General features: G+C 39.3%; 1 long non-coding RNA gene across 1 annotated transcript; it reads left to right on the top strand.

The window, feature by feature from the left end:
* The first annotated feature begins 3,367 nt into the window (after positions 1-3,367).
* Positions 3,368-6,819, top strand: LOC135566920 (uncharacterized). The gene is made up of 3 exons (XR_010462216.1): positions 3,368-3,420; positions 3,625-3,667; positions 6,451-6,819. It is a non-coding gene; the product is annotated as an uncharacterized LOC135566920 (long non-coding RNA).
* The last annotated feature ends 16,471 nt before the right edge of the window (positions 6,820-23,290 follow it).

Raw genomic sequence — 23,290 nt, 5'->3', positions numbered from 1 at the left:
CAGGTTGTTATAAACCCACTCTACAACAACCCAGGTTGTTATAAACCCACTCTACAACAACCCAGGTTGTTATAAGCCCACTCTACAACAACCCAGGTTGTTATAAACCCACTCTACAACAACCCAGGTTGTTATAAACCCACTCTACAACAACCCAGGTTGTTATAAACCCACTCTACAACAACCCAGGTTGTTATAAACCCACTCTACAACAACCCAGGTTGTTATAAGCCCACTCTACAACAACCCAGGTTGTTATAAGCCCACTCTACAACAACCCAGGTTGTTATAAACCCACTCTACAACAACCCAGGTTGTTATAAGCCCACTCTACAACAACCCAGGTTGTTATAAACCCACTCTACAACAACCCAGGTTGTTATAAACCCACTCTACAACAACCCAGGTTGTTATAAACCCACTCTACAACAACCCAGGTTGTTATAAACCCACTCTACAACAACCCAGGTTGTTATAAACCCACTCTACAACAACCCAGGTTGTTATATACCCACTCTACAACAACCCAGGTTGTTATAAACCCACTCTACAACAACCCAGGTTGTTATAAACCCACTCTACAACAACCCAGGTTGTTATAAACCCACTCTACAACAACCCAGGTTGTTATAAACCCACTCTACAACAACCCAGGTTGTTATAAACCCACTCTACAACAACCCAGGTTGTTATAAACCCACTCTACAACAACCCAGGTTGTTATAAACCCACTCTACAACAACCCAGGTTGTTATAAGCCCACTCTACAACAACCCAGGTTGTTATAAGCCCACTCTACAACAACCCAGGTTGGAACATCTACAACTACCCAGGTTGAAAATCTACAACAACCCAGGTTGTTTAAACCCACTCTACAAATACATTTGGTTTGTTATATTATTATAAAACAACCCAGGTTGTTATATAATCTAAACAACACTTTAAAGGAGCTCTAAACAACCCAGGTTCAAACATGCAACAACCCAGGTTGTTATATATCTACAACAACCCAGGTTGTTATATGCCCACTTTTAAAACTGGTTGTTGCAATATCACTCTCAACAATGGTTGTTACATTTCCACTCTACAACAACCCAGGTTGTTATATGCCAGACTCTACAACAACCCAGGTTGTTATAACCCACTCTACAACAACCCAGGTTGTTATAATGCCCACTCTACAACAACCCAGGTGTTATAGTTTTCAACAACCCAGGTTAGTTAAGAAACCCACTCTACAACAGACAAAACTCTACAAAAAGGTTGTTATAATCTGTATAACAACCCAGGTTGTTATAAACTATACTCTAAACAACCATTTTGATTGATCAAGAATTCTACAACAACCCAGGTTTGTTATAAGCCCACTCTACAACAACCCAGGTTGTTATATGTACTTACAACAACCCAGGTTGTTATAAGCCCACTCTACAACAACCCAGGTTGTTATAACAATGTATTTTAACAACCCAGGTTTTATAAGCCCACTCTACAACACCCAGGTTGACCATAGTTTACAATGGTATGTTTAAACCCACTTTTGGTGGGTTGTTATAAACCCCTGACCATAGTTTACTATGTAGGTTTTATAAACTTTGTCAACAACCCAGGTTGTTATAAACCCACTCTACAACAACCAGGTTGTTTAAACTATGTATGTTTATAGGGTTTGGTTGGTAACCCAGGTTGTTATCACTCTACAACACCATTGTTTAAACTATGTATGTTTATAGGTTTTGGTCTGGTACAACCCAGGTTGTTATATGCCCACCTACAACAACCCAGGTTGTTATAAACTACTGTACAACAACCCAGGTTGTTTATAGGGTTTGGTTGGTATGGGTGTGTCACAACCCAGGACCATAGTTTGCTATGTATGTTTATAGGTTTTGGTTGGTATGGGTGTGTCACAACCCCAGGTGACCATAGTTTACCCATGTTGTTATAGGTTTGGTTGGTATAAACCCATCTGACAACAACAACCCAGGTTGTTATGTCTAGTTTGTCAACCCTGTTGTTTAAGCCTGACAACAACCCAGGTTTTCAATCAGAGGTGTTATAAACCCACTCTCAACATGGGTTAAAACCATACTCTAGGGACAACCTGTTGTTGTCATTGTTGGGTGATTGTCTCTGACAACAACCATATTTATAAGCCTGTGTTGTCATTGTTGGGTGATTGTCTCTGAACAACCCAGGGAACCATATTTAGGGAGCCTGTGTTGTCATTGTTGGGTGATTGTCTATCTTAGGTGCTTGTGTTGTTGATTGTCCCATCTTAACAACCCAGGTGCTTGTGTCACTCACAACAACCCAGGTTCTTATAAAGAGTCTACAACAACCCAGGTTGTTATAAGCCCACTTACAACAACCCAGGTTGTTATAAGGCCCTGAGGATCATCTTTGGAACATCTACAACTATTGAAGATGCAAAAAGGGCTTTTGTCATTTGTTTGGATGATTGTCTATTTAAAAATAATATGTTGTTATGATTGTCACTTTAAAGGTGCTTGTGTCAAACACATCTGGATATATAGAGTCACGATCGTTGTCTCTGATTGGGAACCATATTTAGGGAGCCTGTGTTGTCATTGTTGGGTGATTGTCAATAATGTTTCTCAGGTGCTTGTGTTGTGTTTGTCTATGTAAGGTGCTAAAGAAACAACATCTGGACAAAACACAAAAAGTGTTTGTTCACTTACTCACCTCTAGAAATATCCATTAGGAGGCTTCACAGACGATGTTCTGCTGCCTGGTGTCTTACGAAGTCGTTCAGAGTGCACACTTTGCTTTTTTTAATATATAAATATTCTTGGGTATGTGATTATTTGGACTTACGCCTAAAATTGTGTGATCGTGAAGGGCGCCGTAAAGGACAGGGCGCAGTTTGCTTCTGAGAATCCACGTCTAACAGTCACTTCCCAATTACTTATGTCCAGTAGCCTTCAGAAATATCTATTAGGAGGGATTCACTTATTCACATCTCTTTTTTAATCTGTCCTGGCAGCTAAATATTCGGGGCTGTGGGTTTGCGCTAAAGCTGTGGTAACGTAATGTTAAAGTATATGCTCCATGTTCTGCCCCTAACTCGCAAAAGTACGGAATGTGTTTGCAGGGCCGTGGTGGGATTTTTTCGGGAGATATCCTGTATGCAACACCCTGTATATTTGGTTTAGAGAACAATGGCTGTGAATTCAAACAACAGGAGGGGATGTGGAGACATTCTGTCTACAACCGGGGTGGGGGGCACCAGGCTCTGCTTAGAGATATCCCGGGTGGTCGGCACACACACACCCTTTGTGGACACACACACACCCTTTGTTTTTGAAACGCACACACACACACACACACACACACACACTTTTTCTTGGTGACAGACCGGGGTGATGTCGGGAAAGGACATTTTCCTATCGTTAAAGGGTGAGATACATTTTTAAAACCAGTGATTTAATTCCAAAATATTTAGTACAAACTTTTTAAAGACGTGTTAGAATTTATTACCAAATTGTACTACTATTTAAACATGCATCATTAGTGTTTTATGTAAAAACATTGGAGGCCTACAGTTGTACCGCACACTCTCGCACAAACCCTGATTTTCCGTGTCTTTTTTCTTCGTGACAGACCGGGGTGATGGATGGAAAGGACATTTTCCTGTCATGAAAGGGTGAGATATTGTGTATTCTATAATACTTTAAGATCCATACATATTTGATGCAAAATAATGAAAGCATAATGTAGTTCAGATAGAGCACGATCAGCAGGGCGGGCGATAGAGTACACAACTGTATCAACGGCTTCAATTTCTGACAAAATCATATTATCATTGAATACAATATATTTGTTTATTAGACCTACCAACATAGAACACAATATTGAGATACTAAAAAATGTATATGCAACGTGTGGACTGATGTAGACTATGTTGAAATAATCTAAATGAATGCAGCGACCACTGCAACCTGTGGACTGATGTAGACTATGTTGAAATAATCTAAATGAATGCAGCGACCACTGCAACCTGTGGACTGATCTAGACTATGTTGAAATAATCTAAATGAATGCAGCGACCACTGCAACCTGTGGACTGATCTAGACTATGTTGAAATAATCTAAATGAATGCAGCGACCACTGCAACCTGTGGACTGATCTAGACTATGTTGAAATAATCTAAATGAATGCAGCGACCACTGCAACCTGTGGACTGATCTAGACTATGTTGAAATAATCTAAATGAATGCAGCGACCACTGCAACCTGTGGACTGATCTAGACTATGTTGAAATAATCTAAATGAATGCAGCGACCACTGCAACCTGTGGACTGATCTAGACTATGTTGAAATAATCTAAATGAATGCAGCGACCACTGCAACCTGTGGACTGATCTAGACTATGTTGAAATAATCTAAATGAATGCAGCGACCACTGCAACCTGTGGACTGATCTAGACTATGTTGAAATAATCTAAATGAATGCAGCGACCACTGCAACCTGTGGACTGATCTAGACTATGTTGAAATAATCTAAATGAATGCAGCGACCACTGCAACCTGTGGACTGATCTAGACTATGTTGAAATAATCTAAATGAATGCAGCGACCACTGCAACCTGTGGACTGATCTAGACTATGTTGAAATAATCTAAATGAATGCAGCGACCACTGCAACCTGTGGACTGATCTAGACTATGTTGAAATAATCTAAATGAATGCAGCGACCACTGCAACCTGTGGACTGATCTAGACTATGTTGAAATAATCTAAATGAATGCAGCGACCACTGCAACCTGTGGACTGATCTAGACTATGTTGAAATAATCTAAATGAATGCAGCGACCACTGAATGCAGCGAAATAATCACTGCAACCTGTGGACTGATCTAGACTATGTTGAAATAATCTAAATGAATGCAGCGACCACTGCAACCTGTGGACTGATCTAGACTATGTTGAAATAATCTAAATGAATGCAGCTAGACCACTGCAACCTGTGGACTGATCTAGACTATGTTGAAATAATCTAAATGAATGCAGCGACCACTGCAACCTGTGGACTGATCTAGACTATGTTGAAATAATCTAAATGAATGCAGCGACCACTGCAACCTGTGGACTGATCTAGACTATGTTGAAATAATCTAAATGAATGCAGCGACCACTGCAACCTGTGGACTGATCTAAACTATGTTGAAATAATCTAAATGAATGCAGCGACCACTGCAACCTGTGGACTGATCTAGACTATGTTGAAATAATCTAAATGACTGCAGCGACCCCTTCATTAAAAACTATAGACGCATTTGACCGTAGACCATTTTGTTTTATAATGGTTACATGTTGTCACGCCCTGGTCTAAGTATTTTGTGTTTTTCTTCATGTATTGGGTCAGGCCAGGGTGTGGCATGGAGTTTTTGTATTGTGGTGTGTTTTGTCTTGGGATTTTGGTGTGTATGTAGTTGGGATTGTAGCTAGTGGGGTTATCTAGCCAAGTCTATGGCTGTCTGGAGTGGTTCTCAATCAGAGGCAGGTGCTTATCGTTGTCTCTGATTGGGAACCATATTTAGGCAGCCATATTCTTTGAGTTTGTGGTGGGTGATTGTCCTTAGTGTCCTGATGTCCTTGGTCTGTGTTAGTTGACACAAGTATAGGCTGTTTTCGGTTTTCGTTACATTTATTTGTTTCTGTAGTGTTTTGTATTGATTCGTGTTTACGTGTGTTTTTTCCATTAAACATGGATCGCAATCTACACGCTGCGTTTTGGTCCGACTCTCCTTCACCACACCTAGAAAACCGTTACACATGTTCATTACACACCCCTGCATTCTATATTATAAAGTAGGCTGTTGGTCTTTGAGGTCCGTTATGTCAATTTGCCTTTATACATCTCATTGACCTACTGTCAACTCCCTCAGTTGTAAACATCTACAATAATCATTAGACGTACGCGTCAGAGTTATCATACCCCGTGTCGGGGTTTGTACAGAGTTGGTTAAATCAGCTCTTTGCTCCCCCCTTACATGGGTAATAATCTCCAAGCTGCTCTAAACGGTGATGTTTTTGGTGTCTCTGGGTTCATCTCTAGACTGTTGAATGAGGCCTGTTACAACTTTCTTACAAAACCTTTAAAGGTAGTTTGTGAAACCATTCAGTCGTGGATGTATGTAAAACATATTTAACACGTATTGCAGGTTACAGAAGCCTCCTGTTGTACTATGAATCGCCCCACATCCCTGTTAGATCTTGATGTGTTGGTTCTCTATGTATGTACATGTTTATAATCCACATAGTGTGAATATTGTTTTCCATAACGTTAATAACTCCCCTAAACCCCCTCTTCCCCTATCGTTAAAGCTTGAGATACATTTTTAAAACCAGTGATTTAATTCAAAATATTTAGTACCTACATTTTAACACATGTTATAATTCCAAAATGTTTACTATTTCTTACAGATAAAGGGTCCGGTTAGCCCTGACCATTATCCGTTTCCAATTCACCAACTCAAAGACGCCCGATCCATCATAACTCCGTAAGTTTTCCCTCCATGTGTAGATCAACCATCCTGCCTGTAAATCCTGGGTACATCATTAATGAATAAGATGTGTAGAAAACTGTTTAGCCATAGTTAAAGGCCTTTCATAAAGAGGCTGTCATGATTGCCTGTGCCACATGTTTAACACGTATTGCTTGTTACCGAATACTACTGTTGTACATTTAATATCCACTAGCAGATTTCGTCGCATTTGCACAAATTCTGTCATGTTACTGTGGTCTTTTTAAAAGTCAATAAATATGTGTGTAAAGTGTACATGTTTGTTTCACTGTAGATCTGTTTAAGACCTCCTAGAAACACCTCATTTCATCCCACAGCATTAATTAATGAGCTGTGTAGAAGCTGTTTAGCCATAAGTAAAGGCCTTTCATAAAGTGGCTGTCATGATGAACCTGAATCTGAAATTACCTTTAGGATCTTTTCTTTGGGGTTCTAATCTCCCCAGGTGTGCAGGCCCTGCAAATCCTTAGGCTGGAGCCATCTGGAAGCTCTGTGCCTGTACATATAAAGAGAACTAAATAGGAAACTAGGCTGAGAAACATTATTTAGATGGCTGTTTAATTGTTGTTTAAAGCCTGAAATGGACACAATGCCAAGGGACCTTGTTTCTAACACACACACACACACACACACATTCCTGCTTCATAGATAACAACCATAAGGACAATCCAACTGGGGGTGGGGGACATATACGTTCAAACACTCAACCCCCCAGTTCAACCAGGCCCCTAGACATCAATCACCATGACTACTTCAAAGGATGCCATATAGATATAAAATAACACACACCCTCTTAACACGTGACCACAGGAACAGGATGGCAGGGCCTTCGGCCCATATTTGGACATGCACACGTCATCATGACGCAGGGTCATAAATCAATTACTTTGACGCGTGCCGTCTACTTTAATCTCACATGATATTTTGCCACGGACACGTTTGATTTCTCGATCGGAAGTGGTATTATTTCAAATGCAGAATAGGTATTTATTTAGTATTTACAGATGCTCAAAATAAGCCATTTGAAATACATTCTGACTGTGCTCGTCCTTCAGCTTCATGTGCCTGGTCTGAGGCTCACTACCGAGTTTGGAACTCAATAGTGAGTGTTACAACTGAGGACAGACGTGCTTCAGCCCTCAGCAGCCCCGTTCTGTGAGCTTGTGTGGCCTACCACTTTGCGCCTGAGCCGTTGTTTCTCCTAGATGTTTCAACTTCACAATAACTGCATTTACAGTTGACTGGGGAATCTCTAGCAGGGCAGAAATGTGATGAACTGACTTTGTGGAAAGGTGGCATCCTATGACTGTGCCACGTTGAAAGTCACTGAGATTTTCATTAAGGCCATTCTACTGCTAATGTTTGACTATGGAGACTGCATGGCTGTGTGCTCGATTTTATACACCTGTCAGCAACAGGTGTGGCTGAAATAGCCAAATCCACAAATTTGAAGGGGTGTCCACATACTTAGTTTATATGTGTATATATATATATATATATATTAAAAAATTAAGTAACCTTTATTTAACTAGGCAAGTCAGTTAAGAAGAAATGATTTATTACAATGACGGTCTACCAGGGAAAAGTGGGTTAACTGCCTTGTTCAGGGGAACAGTGGGTTAACTGCCTTGTTCAGGGGAACAGTGGGTTAACTGCTTTTTCAGGGGCAGAACAACAGATGTTTACCTTGTCAGCTCCTGTTACTGTCCCAACGCTCTAACCACTAGGTTACATGCCGCACCAAAAGTGTAATATGCACATACATTTATTCTAACTAGACACAGACGCACATATCACGTCCACGTTGGTTTGCTAAACTCATGCGCAGAAACACATTATCGGGTGTAATGGTCGCCTCACGCCGAACTGCGCATGTGCAGGCCGTCAAATCAAAGACACTCCTTCGATATCAAGTCATTTTTGACTAAAATAATAACGTGCCAGTTTGTTACTTTCACGAAGTTGGAGTAATAACATGTTCAAATACTTAATACATTGGCTCAAATCTAGGTTTTGGCTTTAGATTTCGAGAAAATGTACAACTAAGGAATAATTTTTCACTTCTGACTTCTCAAACCCCAAATCCCGGCATCGGTCGACTTCCTACAGTCTTCTTCCCAGCGGTCCCGGTAGACTCCGGATGTTGCGTCTGGGTTTAGGAATTCTGGTAATGTCATTTCCTCATGAAGTTGAAAGTAAGTTTGCAGGCGAATGCACTTACAAAATGGATGTTGAAACTGTGGCGCACATTTCTCGGCAACATTAGAAGTCTGGTAAAAGTATTGATTTGAAGGAAAGACGAGCAGATTCTGGTAAGTTTAGAGGCAACATACAAACTATTATAAAGTTAGGTCGTCATTCAGACATTAAATAGTCAAGATTAGGTTTGATCTATGATCACTGATCATCATGTGTGTAGTGCGAGGGAGAACTTTCACTTTGAGAAGACACGAAGAAAATATTCTGATCAATTCTAAATAAATTATATTTAATTACCAGGTGAATGGTAACGTTACTGTTACAAAAAAATATATATTTCTAATAAAGATTTTAGGACGGTTAGCTGAAGCTGAATAGTAAAAAAATGGTAGGATGGATTTTATCCATCTTCTAAATCAGGGCTCTCCGATCCTGTTCCTGGAGAGATACCATCCTGTAGGTTTTCATTACTATTCAAAACTAGTCACCTGATTAAAATAATAAGTTGGTTTATAAGATAAATCATGCTATTTACAACTGGGATTGGAGTGAAAAACCCTACCGACCGAAACAGAGGGAAACAGGGTAACGCCCCAGAAACAGGGTTGGAGAGACCTGTAATGATAGACTATTCAATAGGCTACTATTCAATAGGCTCATATGTCGATACAAACATTGATTGAATAAATTATGACGTCATTTACATAGTTTGCTGTGCTCCCTCACCTAAAAAAATACATCATTGCTTATCATGACGACCGACCTGATGGCCTCCGTTGAAAATGTTGTAAAAAATATCAGGCCTAGACTACATTCTCTGTCCTGCTACTGGTAGGACTATAACATAATGTGAACTGATCTGAACAGGTTTAGGCTGGTCATCTATGATATGTAGGTTATAGCTGAGTATATTCTCTGTCTGCATATCACTAAACAAACTGACTAACAGGTTTAGACTACATTATAACCTAGTTATTTACATAATATAACATCTGCATATCACAATAACAACCCAACTACTAACATTTAACCTGGTCATCTATGACATAATATAACATATTATTATTATTGTTATTATTATTATTATTGTTGCTGAACAGGTACTGTCTATAACTACCTTAACAAACAGTGACTTATTATTATTATTATTATTAACAACCCACTTATTATTATTAACATTACATTGTTACTGTACATTATAACCTAGTCTACTTTACAAATATGACTTATTATTATTATTATTATTATTATTGTTGCATGTACTGTCTATAACAACCCACTACTAACAAAATCTAGTGACTTATTATTATTATTATTAAAACCTTGTTAAAGGATTATTATTAATTATTGTTGCTGTACTTCTATAACTACATTTAACAAACAGTGACTTATTATTATTATTATTATTATTATTGTTGCTGTACTGTCTATAACTACCTTAACAAACAGTGACTTATTATTATTATTATTGTTGCTGTACTGTCTATAACTACCTTAACAAACAGTGACTTATTATTATTATTATTATTATTATTATTATTATTGTTGCTCTACTGTCTATAACTACCTTAACAAACAGTGACTTATTATTATTATTATTATTATTATTGTTGCTGTACTGTCTATAACTACCTTAACAAACAGTGACTTATTATTATTATTATTATTGACAGTTACTATGGAGATGAAATGTCACAACTACATATTCATGTGATGCATTACATCTTATGACTGTTTCTATGTCTGTTTGTAAATGTTTTATAAGAGATAGTTAATAAATGAGAACAATTGACATTCAAAAATGACCGTTAACCACAACCAACATGTTGGATCTCTGTTTAGGGGCCAGTGCTCTAAAATGAGTCTGGGGATCTCTGAGGAGGGGTCCCTGTCTCTAAAATGAGACACATCTGAGGATCTCTGGAGGGGGTCCTGCCTCTAAAATGAGACACTCTGAGGAGAGAGTTTAGGGGGCCCTGCCTCTTAAAACCACTCCAACATGTTGGAGAGAGTTTAGGGGTCACTGCCTCTAAAATGAGTCTCTCTGGGGAACATGACATCAAACCAACATGTGAGATTACAATTGTGTTTAAAAACTATTGAGTGTTTATTTCCAAATGCTATTTATCTCTGTTTTTGTCACCTTTAAAAAAAACCAAAATAGTTGGATCTGTTTAGTTGTCACTTGTTAACTACCAACAATTGGTCTCTGTTTAGTTATCACTATATTTTAGATGTGTATGAAAACATTTTGGCAAAACTGTTTATATCCATTGTTTAGCTGAAATGGAATGTTTGATCCTGTATTTTGACTGTGATATGTGGTTGTCTCACCAACATTGATATCTTAAGCACTTACTGTAAATCATTCTGGATAAGAGCATCTGCTAAATCAGGGTTCTCAATCCGGGGTCTGTGGAGGTACCAGGGTTCTCAATCCGGGGGAGAGTGGAGGTACTGCAGGGGTTCTCAATCCGGGGAGATGTGGAGGTACTGCAGGGGTTCTCAATCCGGGGTCTGTGGAGGTACTGCAGGGGGCTCAATCCGGGGTCTGTGGAGGTACTGCAGGGGTTCTCAATCCGGGGTCTGTGGAGGTACTGCAGGGGTTCTCAATCCGGGGTCTGTGGAGGTACTGCAGGGTTCTCAATCCGGGGTCTGTGGAGGTACTGCAGCATCACATTTGAGTTCTCAATCCGGGGTCTGTGGAGGTACTGCAGGGGTTCTCAATTTCTGTGGAGGTACTGCAGGGGTTCTCAATCCGGGGTCTGTGGAGGTACTGCAGGGGTTCTCAATTATCAGGGTCTGTGGAGGTACTGAGGGGTTCCCAATCTGGGGTCTGTGGAGGTACTGCAGGGGTTCTCAATCTTTCTGTGGGGGTATCTGCAGGGGTTCTCAATCAGGTCTGTGGAGGTACTGAGGGGTTCTCAAATTGGGGTCTTAGGTTATTATCAGGGGTTAATAGGGGTTTGTGGAGGTACTGCAATTATTCTCAATTATTATCTGTGGAGGTACTGATGGGTTCTCAATCTATTAAATTCTGTGGAGGTACTGCATCAATTAATAGGTCTTAAATGGAGGTATCTTTATTAAATTCTTAATCCGGGGTTATTGGAGGTATTTTAAGGGGTTCTCAAAATTATTATTATTCTGTGGAGGTACTGCAGGGGTTCTCATTAATTAATATTATTATCTGTGGAGGTACTGCAGGGGTTCTCAATTATCTGTGGAGGTATTTTAGGGGTTCTCAATTAAATTCTGTTATTACTGCAGGGGTTCTCAATTTTAGATGGGTCTGTGGAGGTACTGCAGGGGTTCTCAATAATAGGTCTTAGTGGAGCTATCTTTATTAAATTCTCAATCCGGGGTCTGTGGAGGTATTTTAGGGGTTCTCAATTAAATTCTGTTGATTACTGCAGGGGTTCTCAATCCGGGGTCTGTGGAGGTACTTAAATTATTATTCTCATTATCAGGGGTCTGGGGAGGTACTAGAGGGGTTATCTTTATTAAATTACTATTAATGTCAGACATTTGATAGATTTTACATGACACAACCACTTTGCCTTCTCTTAATTATTGACTAATATAATGGAATGCATATTTTAACCAATTGTGATGGTTATTATCAGTTAGAATATTGACAATATAACTTTATTCAACACTCTCTTCACTTCAGTTTAACAACTCTAAATATCTTTGACATAGTTAGGTATTATTAGTCCCTTAATAATGTTGCCTAGAATGTTCATTTTATTAAATTACTATTATTATCAGTTAATAGTTTTAGATGCGTTATCTTTATTAAATTACTATTATTATCAAGTTAAACCCCGAGCTGACAAGGTACAAATCTTTATTAAATGCCCCTGAACAGGCAGTTAACCCATTTTAGATGGGTATATCTTTAAAATAACTATTTGTTCTTAACTACTTTTAGCCTGGTTAAATAAATTAAAATAAATATTATTACCAGATAATAGATTTTAATTGCCCAATTTATATCCATCCCCAATTTAGTTAATATTTTTTAACAATATGATGTTACTATTAAATCAGAACTTGAAATAACATGATGTAGATAATTAAATCATCAAAAGAAAATAGTTTTATTATTATACACTCTTAGAACAGAAGGTTCCTTATAGAGCCAAAATCTTCTATCACTTCCTTAAAATATGAAACTATTATTATCAGTTAATCAATAAAAGTTATATATTTTTGGGGTTCAGTGAAGAAGAACCTCTAGAGTTCTGATCAACAAAAATATATCATGTGATTGAGGATGTGATCTTTACCCAGCAGCCATCCAGTGGTCAGATCAATTCCACCTGTTTTTTATTAAAATATTAGCGCCCGGCCCGGGTATTTTAACCAGCCACCCTTAATATATCACAGCTCCAACTCCAACCTGAGTTAATCTTCAGAAATAAGCATGAGTTAATCTGCCAAAATGAAGACAAAATGCTATGCATACATGGTATCACTTGTTATGCATAATTATCATACATAACTCATCGCCAAAAGCACAAGACATACTGTTGCATGTAGGTCTATATTATTTATGGGTTGATCACATAGAAATATAAAAACATTATTTTTTACTACTGCAATGCAATTACATGTGGCTCAGGAACCACTGACTCACTGCATGATTCTATAGTATTATCAAGACACCTGCTGTTAACTCTTAGCTACTTAGGACACCTGCTGTTAACAAAGCTACCCCTGGACAGGTTCATTTTACCCAAATGGACAGGTAATTAGGACACCTGCTGTTAGCTTTTTTAGAACCGATTTTGTACTTAGGACACCTGCTGTTAACTCTTAACTACTTAGGACAGCTGCTTTTAACATAACTTTATTATTTCACACCTGCAGAACACTTGACTCAACAAGACACCTGCTGTTAACTCTAACTACTTCAACACCTGCTGTTTGAACTCTTGACTACTTAGGACAGCTCACGAGGTGTCCTAAAGTCCAGTACTAGGTGGGTATAGTAATTTAGGCAATGGGTATTAACAAGGTCATTTATACCCATTCTCAGTGTAAATGTCTTTATTCTCAGCAATTAATAACTTTTAATTGCAATTTTCCAGTTGATGGCAGCAGTGGACTGAGGTGATCTTGATGGGAATAACACAGAGTTTGTTTTAGTGTTGAGACACCGAAAATTGTTCAATTTGCTTTTTCTTTACGGTGAGGGACAGTATTTTAGTGTAGCCAGATCCTTTTCACTCTCTATCCTCGTTTCATTTTGTGGTTCACCGGATTCATCATCGAGACGAGGGACAGACGAATTTGTTGGGAGAGAAAAGAATTGATTACCCGACCTGCTAACTAACCAATACATGCTTATAAAAAATCGGTATCTTAGCTCGAGTAAACAACCTAATAGAAAAGACTAGCTACTCTACCAGCAGCATCCTAGTTATCCCGGTTAGCTAAATTTATCTCAACATGCTCGAGAAGCAGAGTGACTATACCAGCAGCATTTTATCCTAGCTGAGTTGACTACTAGCTCGAGAAGGCAGTTTGACTCTACCAGCAGTCCTGAGTTATCCTAGCTAGTCGGAAGGCAGAGTGAAGATAACTAGCTTTTACCAGTGGCATCCTAGTTGACTACTAGAGAGCTCGGCAGAGTAATGACACCAGCTTTTAGTTATCCTAGCTGAGTTGACTACTCGAGAGAGAAGGCAGAGTACTCTACCACAAGCATCCTTTATCCTAGCTGAGTTGACTAGCTCGAGAGAGATAGGCAGAGTACAACACAAGCATTTTATGGGGCTGAGTTGTTACAGCTCGGTAAGCTAGAGCTACTCTACCAGCAGCATCCTAGTTATCCTAGCTAGTGGGGCTGAGTTGACAAGATAATATGTTTTTCTCAACCAGCAGATCCTGAATTAATGTTCAGGCTTATTGATAATCGTTATATTAATGAAGTATAATTTCTAAACAGAGCATAAAACCAAGTAATAATAAACTGAATCATCATTATATTACTCCCGGTTGTTTCTTTTTCAGTGTTTCCTCTTGTGTTAAGGAGTTTTGAATATTATTTTCAGGATTATAGCAGGTATTGAACACCGGGTAAATAATCACTAGTCAGAACTTCAACCTCAGTATACATTCATTATAAAAATATCTTTAATATCTGATATTGTGAGTAAACAACTCGCCTTCCAGCCCTCCAATAAATTACATCATTCAACCCTCCCGGTTAGTAAATTTACCTCAACATCCCCGAGAAGGTAAAGTAACGACACCAGCTTTTAGCAGGGCTGAGTTGACTACTACAACACTCGAAGAGATAAGGCAATCTCGTCATTAAAAATGACAATGAATGTACTGGGAAAATGTGTTTTTCTAACCAGAAGTCAATTCTATTTGTGAAACTCTTCTTATGTTTCCCCATCTGATAATCATTATATTAGATGAAGTGTAATGTTTGTCTCTGTTGTAATTAAAGTGAATCAAGCAGGATATTACCAGCCTCCCCTGTTCCCAGCTGTGTGTCCATGAAGAGTGAATCAAGTCTATGGAACTACCTATAATGTTTAGAAGGTTAGACTTTATTCATGAAAATCAAATGAAATGAAGAACTCATATTCCTGGTCAGTGAGTTAAACAACACTGTCATCTCAGATTTTCTCCTCCCATTTTCAAAATCCATTTGTGTTGTTTTCATAATCCATAGGCTAATCCTTTTCAGCAGTCCATTTTCACAAAAACAAAAAATATTAAATAAAATACATTTCCCTGTGAAGAACTGTGTGTGTTTTACAATGAGGAGACCCTGACAAATGACTCAGTACTGGTACTCCTTATAGCCTCATTATTACCTCAACTACCTGGTACCCTGCACATTGACTCAGTTCTGGTAAGAAAAAAATCTGAAAATAGTCTCATTATTACCTCAAACTTTTTACCTTAACCCTGCATATTGACTCAAACGTACTGGAATCAATCCTCAAGCCTCATTATTCGATGATAAATCATTTGAGAGTTGACAAATTTCTTTCTGAAGAAAAAAAATGATTATTTGTCTCTCTGAAATGAAGACAAAAAATCACGCAGTGATTTTAAACAAATACATATCTGTCATTGAACAACCCCATGATTAGATAAAGAACAATCCCATGATTAGATAGTGAACAACCTTCCAATGATTTGATAGTGAACAACCCCATGATTAGATAGTGAACAACCCCATGTCATGATTAGATAGTGAACAACCCCATATTAGAGACATTGGAACACAGCCCATGATTAGATAGTGAACAACCCCATGATTAGATTTGAACAATCCCATGATTAGATCTGTGAACAACAATGATTAGATAGTGAACAATCCCATGAATTATGATTATATACACAGCCATTGGAGTTCAGAGTGATTTTCTTTCCAACAACCCCATGATTAGATAGTGAACAACCCCATGATTAAAAAAAAAATGTTTAACAACCCCAAAGATTTTTTATCCATAGATTAACAACCCCATGATTAATAAGTTAAATGCAACCCCTTGATTAGATAGTGGAAAAAGGAAGAGGCACACAGGAGTCTCTCCTGTGAGAAATGCTTTGAACAATAAAACTAAACTAATTTACTGAAATTTCATTAGTGGTCTTATGTGTTTTGGAATGAAACTCTTAGTGTTTCCCCATCTGTAATTCAGAAAATTACTAAGATGAAGATGTAACATTGTTTGTCTCTTTTGCCACTTGCAACCATAAAATAACCATTTATAACTTCCCAGCTGTGTGTCCCTGAAGAGTCCTGGTCTATGGGTCATCCTAACTGACACTTTAGCATAATGGGGAAGAAATATTTCTTCTTCAACAAATTCATAAGAAAACTCAAGGGTCCTGGTCAGTGAGTTAAACAACACTGTCTCTAGTCATTTCTCCTCTCCCATTTTCCCATTTATTGTTGTTGTTTATCATAATCCATAGGCTCATCCTTTTGTCCATTTCCATAGTCCTAAAACAATATTAAACAAACACAACATTCCTCCCTGTGTGTGTGTGTGTGTGTGTGTGTAGCAGCTCCCTGGGTCAGGAGAATCAGAAAAGCCATCCTGATTAAATCACTTTTTCCTTTGAACTAGCATGTACATTTACCTCAACTACCTCCCATTGACTCAGTATGTTCCTTAAAAGATTATTATTACCTCAAAATACCTTGTTCCCTGCACATTGACTCAGTAATGGTCCTCCTTATAGTCTCATTATTACCTCAAAAATATTCCTGGCTCCCTGGACATTGACTCAGTACATGGTAAACTTGTTTATAATCATTATTACCTCAACTACCTGGTACCCTGCAATATTGACTCAGTACTGGAAAGAGAGAAACATAGCCTCATTATTACCTTAACTACCTGGTACCCTGCACATTGACTCAGTACTGGTAAAAGCCTGCAACTTGTATTGTGACACTAGTCTCATTATTACCTCAACTACCTGGGACCCCTGCACTGTTTCTAAATGACTCAGTTCTGGTACTCATTTAGCCTCATTATTACCTTAACTACCTGGTACCCTGACACATTGAAACTCAGTACTGGTTTCTCCTTATAGTCTCATTATTACCTCAACTACCTGGTACCCTGCACATTGACTCAAATACTGGTACTTTATAGTCTCATTATTTTCAAAACCTGAAAATACCCCTGCACATTGACTCAGTACTGGTACTGACTTAAACAGCCTCATTATTACATTTAGGTAACTTATACCTGGTAACCCTGCACATTGACTTTATATGGTAATTATATAATCTCATTATTACCTCAACTACCTTACCCTGCAACATTGACTCAGTACTGGTCCTCCTCAGGTAATCATTAAAGGTCAACTACCTGGTACCCTGGTTAATTGACTCAGTACTGGTACTCATTATAGCCTCATTATTACCTTAACTACCTGGTACCCTGCACATTGACTCAGCTCTGGTACTCCTTATAGTCTCATTATTACCAGTTTCAACTACCTGGTACCCTGCACATTGACTCAGTACTGGTACTCCTTATAGCCTCATTACCTCAACTACCTGGTTTCCTGCACATTGACTCAGTATGGTACTCATTTAGCCTCATTATTACCTTAACTACCTGGTACCCTGAAATTGACTCAGTATGGACTTTATAGAAATCTCATTATTACCAACTAACTGGTACCCCTGCACATTGACTAGATACTGGTACTCATTATAGCCTCATTATTACCTTAACTACCTGGTACCCAACATTGACTCAGTACTGGTACTGATTATAGTCTCATTATTACCTCAACTACCTGGTCCCTGCACATTGACTCAGTACTGGTACTCCTTTTGTCTCATTATTACCTCAACTACCTGGTACCCTGCACATTGACTCAGTACTGGTACTCCTTATAGTCTCATTATTACCTCAACTACCTGGTACCCTGACATTGACTCAGTACTGGTAAGAAGAACTAATATAGCCTCATTACCCCAACTACCTTAGTCCTAAAACATTTCTCACAACTCCCATTTTCCTGCACATTGACTCAGTACTGGTTCTCTTATAGTCTCATTATTACCTCAACTACCTGGTACCCTGCACATTGACTCAGTACTGGTTCTCCTTATAGTCTCATTATTACCTCAACTACCTGGTACCCTGCACATTGACTCAGTACTGGTTCTCCTTATAGCCTCATTATTACCTCAACTACCTGGTACCCTGCACATTGACTCAGTACTGGTACTCCTTATAGTCTCATTATTACCTCAACTACCTGGTACCCTGCACATTGACTCAGTACTGGTACTCCTTATAGTCTCATTATTACCTCAACTACCTGGTACCCTGCACATTGACTCAGTACTGGTACTCCTTATAGCCTCATTATTACCTCAACTACCTGGTACCCTGCACATTGACTCAGTACTGGTCCTCCTCATATAATCATTATTAACTCAACTACCTGGTACCCTGCACATTGACTCAGTACTGGTATTCCTTATAGTCTCATTATTACCTCAACTACCTGGTACCCTGCACATTGACTCAGTACTGGTACTCCTTATAGTCTCATTATTACCTCAACTACCTGGTACCCTGCACATTGACTCAGTACTGGTACTCCTTATAGTCTCATTATTACCTCAACTACCTGGTACCCTGCACATTGACTCAGTACTGGTACTCCTTATAGCCTCATTACCTCAACTACCTGGTACCCTGCACATTGACTCAGTACTGGTTCTCCTTATAGTCTCATTATTACCTCAACTACCTGGTACCCTGCACATTGACTCAGTACTGGTACTCCTTATAGTCTCATTATTACCTCAACTACCTGGTACCCTGCACATTGACTCAGTACTGGTTCTCCTTATAGTCTCATTATTACCTCAACTACCTGGTACCCTGCACATTGACTCAGTACTGGTTCTCCTTATAGCCTCATTATTACCTCAACTACCCGGTACCCTGCACATTGACTCAGTACTGGTACTCCTTATAGTCTCATTATTACCTCAACTACCTGGTACCCTGCACATTGACTCAGTACTGGTACTCCTTATAGTCTCATTATTACCTCAACTACCTGGTACCCTGCACATTGACTCAGTACTGGTACTCCTTATAGTCTCATTATTACCTCAACTACCTGGTACCCTGCACATTGACTCAGTACTGGTACTCCTTATAGTCTCATTATTCCTTGGTAACATTTGAGTAGGCAAATATATGCACATTGAAAAAAACATCATTATTTGTATCTCATTAAAACATCAACTGATTTTAAACTGCATATTGACTCATTGAACAACCTCCTTATTAGTCTCATTATTATTAACTACCTGGTAACCCCATGATTGACTCAGTAACTGGTACCCCATGATTAGATAGTCAACTACCCCCTGATTAGATAGTGAACAACTCCTTATTAGATAGTGAACAACCCATGATTAGATAGTAACAATCCTGCATGATTAGCTAGTGAACAACCCCATGATTAGATAGTGAACAACCCTCATTATTAGGTACCCTGCACATTGACTCAGTACTGGTTCTCCTTTATAGTGGACAACTCATTATTAGATAGTACAATACCCTGATTGACTAGTACTGGTTCTGATTAGATAGTGAACTCCCATTATTAGATCAACAACCTGGTTACCCTGATTGACTCCCCATGATTAGATGGTGGACAACCCCATATTCATTATTACCTCAACTATTGGTGAACAACTGCACATTAGACTCAGTAACTGGTATGATTATAGTCTCAATCCCAATTACCTGGTAACCCTGCACATTGATTAGATACTGGTACAACCCCATGATTAGCTATTAACAACCCCAACTATTGGTACCCCCACATTGACTAGATAGTGAACAACCCCATGATTAGATAGTGAACAATCCCATGATTAGATAGTGAACAACCCCATGATTAGATAGTACAACCCCATGATTAGATAGTGAACAACCCCATGATTAGATAGTAACAACCCCATGCATGATTAGATGGTGAACAACCCCATGATTCAGTACTGGTAACCCCATGATAGATATTATTAACCTCAACTACCTGGTAACCCTGATTAGATTGACTCAGTTACTGGTAACTCCTTATTAGATAGTATTACCTCAACTACCTGGTACCCTGCAAATTGACTCAGTACTGGTTCTCCTGATTAGATCTCATTATTACCTCAACTACCTGGTACAACCCCATGCACATTGATTAGATACTGGTTCTCCATGATTAGATAGTCATTATTACCTCAATTACCTGGTACCCTGCACATTGATTAGTACTGGTAACCCCATGATTAGATCTCATTATTACCTCAACTACCTGGTACCCCCAAATTGACTAGTAACAACCTCCTGATTAGATAGTCATTAATACCTCAACTACCTGGTACCCTAGATAGTGAACAACCCCATGATTAGATAGTACTGAACTCCTTATAGTTCATTATTACCTCAACTACCTGGTACCCTGCACATTGACTCAGTACTGGTTCTCCTTATTAGTCTCATTATTACAATCCCTACCTGGTACCCTGCACATTGACTCAGTACTGGTAACCTTATTAGTCTCATTATTACCTCAACTACCTGGTACCCTGAACAATGACTAATTTACTGGTTTTCTCCTGATATAGTCTCATTATTACCTCAACTACCTGGTCCCTGCACATTGACTCAGACTGATTCTCCTTTTAGTCTCATTATTACCAATCAACTACCTGGTCCCAGCTGTTGACTCAAGAGTACTGGTCTCCTTATAGTCTCATTATTACCTCAACTACCTGGTACCCTGAAGAACTCATGGGTCCTGGTAGTGAGTTAAACAACACTACCTGGTCATTTCCCTCTCCCATTTTCCCATTTATTGTTGTTGTTTTCTTATAGTCTCATTATTACCATTTCAACTAAAACTGGTAAACAAACACAACATTGACTCAGTACTGGTGTGGATAGGAGATTATTACTCTCACTACCTGGTACCCTGTCACATTGACTCCGACTGGTTCTCCATTATAGTCTCATTATTACCTCAACTACCTGGTACCCTGCACATTGACTCAGTACTGGTACTCCTTATAGTCTCATTATTACCTCAACTACCTGGTACCCTGCACATTGACTCAGTACTGGTACTCCTTATAGTCTCATTATTACCTCAACTACCTGGTACCCTGCACATTGACTCAGTACTGGTACTCCTTATAGTCTCATTATTACCTCAACTACCTGGTACCCTGCACATTGACTCAGTACTGGTTCTCCTTATAGTCCATTATTACCTCAACTACCTGGTACCCTGCACATTGACTCAGTACTGGTACTCCTTATAGTCTCATTATTACCTCAACTACCTGGTACCCTGCACATTGACTCAGTACTGGTACTCCTTATAGTCTCATTATTACCTCAACTACCTGGTACCCTGCAAATTGACTCAGTACTGGTTCTCCTGATAGAGTCATTATTACCTCAACTACCTGGTACCCTGCACATTGACTCAGTACTGGTACTCCTTATAGTCTCATTATTACCTCAACTACCTGGTACCCTGCACATTGACTCAGTACTGGTACTCCTTATAGTCTCATTATTACCTCAACTACCTGGTACCCTGCAAATTGACTCAGTACTGGTTCTCCTGATAGAGTCATTATTACCTCAACTACCTGGTACCCTGCACATTGACTCAGTACTGGTACTCTTTATAGTCTCATTATTACCTCAACTACCTGGTACCCTGCACATTGACTCAGTACTGGTACTCCTTATAGTCTCATTATTACCTCAACTACCTGGTACCCTGCACATTGACTCAGTACTGGTTCTCCTTATAGTCTCATTATTACCTCAACTACCTGGTACCCTGCATATTGACTCAGTACTGGTACTCATTATAGTCTCATTATTACCTCAACTACCTGGTACCCTGCACATTGACTCAGTACTGGTACTCCTCATATCCTCATTATAACCTCAACTACCTGGTACCCTGCACATTGACTCAGAAGGTAAGCTAGCTAGTTAGATAGCTACTCTACCAGCAGCATCCTAGTTATCCTAGCTAGTCGGTACAGCTCGGTAAGCTAGCTAGCTACTCTACCAGCAGCATCATAGTTACCATAGCTACCACTACATCATCACCGTCTGTCTGCATTTCTTGTGGACCGATGGAGCTCCCCGGTTGTTTCTTCCACCTGTTAAATCCCGGTGAGGCTTCTCCCTCTCTTGTTGACGGATGCTGGCTACCTCTGTCCGGTTCTCCTCTCTTCACTAGATGGACGGTAACTTTAGTGTTTAAACCCTCTGTGTCCAAGGACCGAACTTTTGAATATTATTTTCAGGGCGCCTCAATAGCAGGTATTGAACACCGGGTAAATAATCACTAGTCAGAACCTCAACCTCAGTATACATTCATTATAAAAATCATCTTAATATCTGATATTGTGAGTAAACAACCTCGAGAGTGCGTCTTCCAGCCCTCCAATAAATTACATCATTCAACCCCCCCGGTTAGTAAATTTACCTCAACATGCCCCCGGAGAAGGCAGAGTAACGACACCAGCCTTTTAGCGGGGCTGACAGACTGACTACAACGCTCGCGTCGCTAAATGAATTTCGTTATTAAAAATGACACACTGCTCGCTCGCGCCAACGAGCGTCTTGAAGTCAATTCTATTTGTGACGCAGTTCGCGCTGCATCTCCTCATTGGTTTATAGAAGCAGGTACCCACGTGCCATCTCCTCATTGGTTTATAGAAGCAGGTACCCACGTGCCATCTCGTCATTGGTTTATAGAAGCAGGTACCCACGTGTCATCTCCTCATTGGTTTATAGAAGCAGGTACCCACATGCCATCTCCTCATTGGTTTATAGAAGCAGGTACCCACATGCCATCTCCTCATTGGTTTATAGAAGCAGGTACCCACGTGCCATCTCCTCATTGGTTTATAGAAGCAGGTACCCACGTGCCATCTCCTCATGTAGCAAAAAAACACAACTTAACATAAACATAACTTCTTT

The sequence above is a fragment of the Oncorhynchus nerka genome, unplaced genomic scaffold, assembly GCF_034236695.1.
Source record: "Oncorhynchus nerka isolate Pitt River unplaced genomic scaffold, Oner_Uvic_2.0 unplaced_scaffold_2956, whole genome shotgun sequence".
Lineage (NCBI taxonomy): Eukaryota > Metazoa > Chordata > Actinopteri > Salmoniformes > Salmonidae > Oncorhynchus > Oncorhynchus nerka.
The sequence above is the reverse complement of the archived record's forward strand: the minus strand, read 5'-3'. Positions and strand labels throughout refer to the sequence as shown.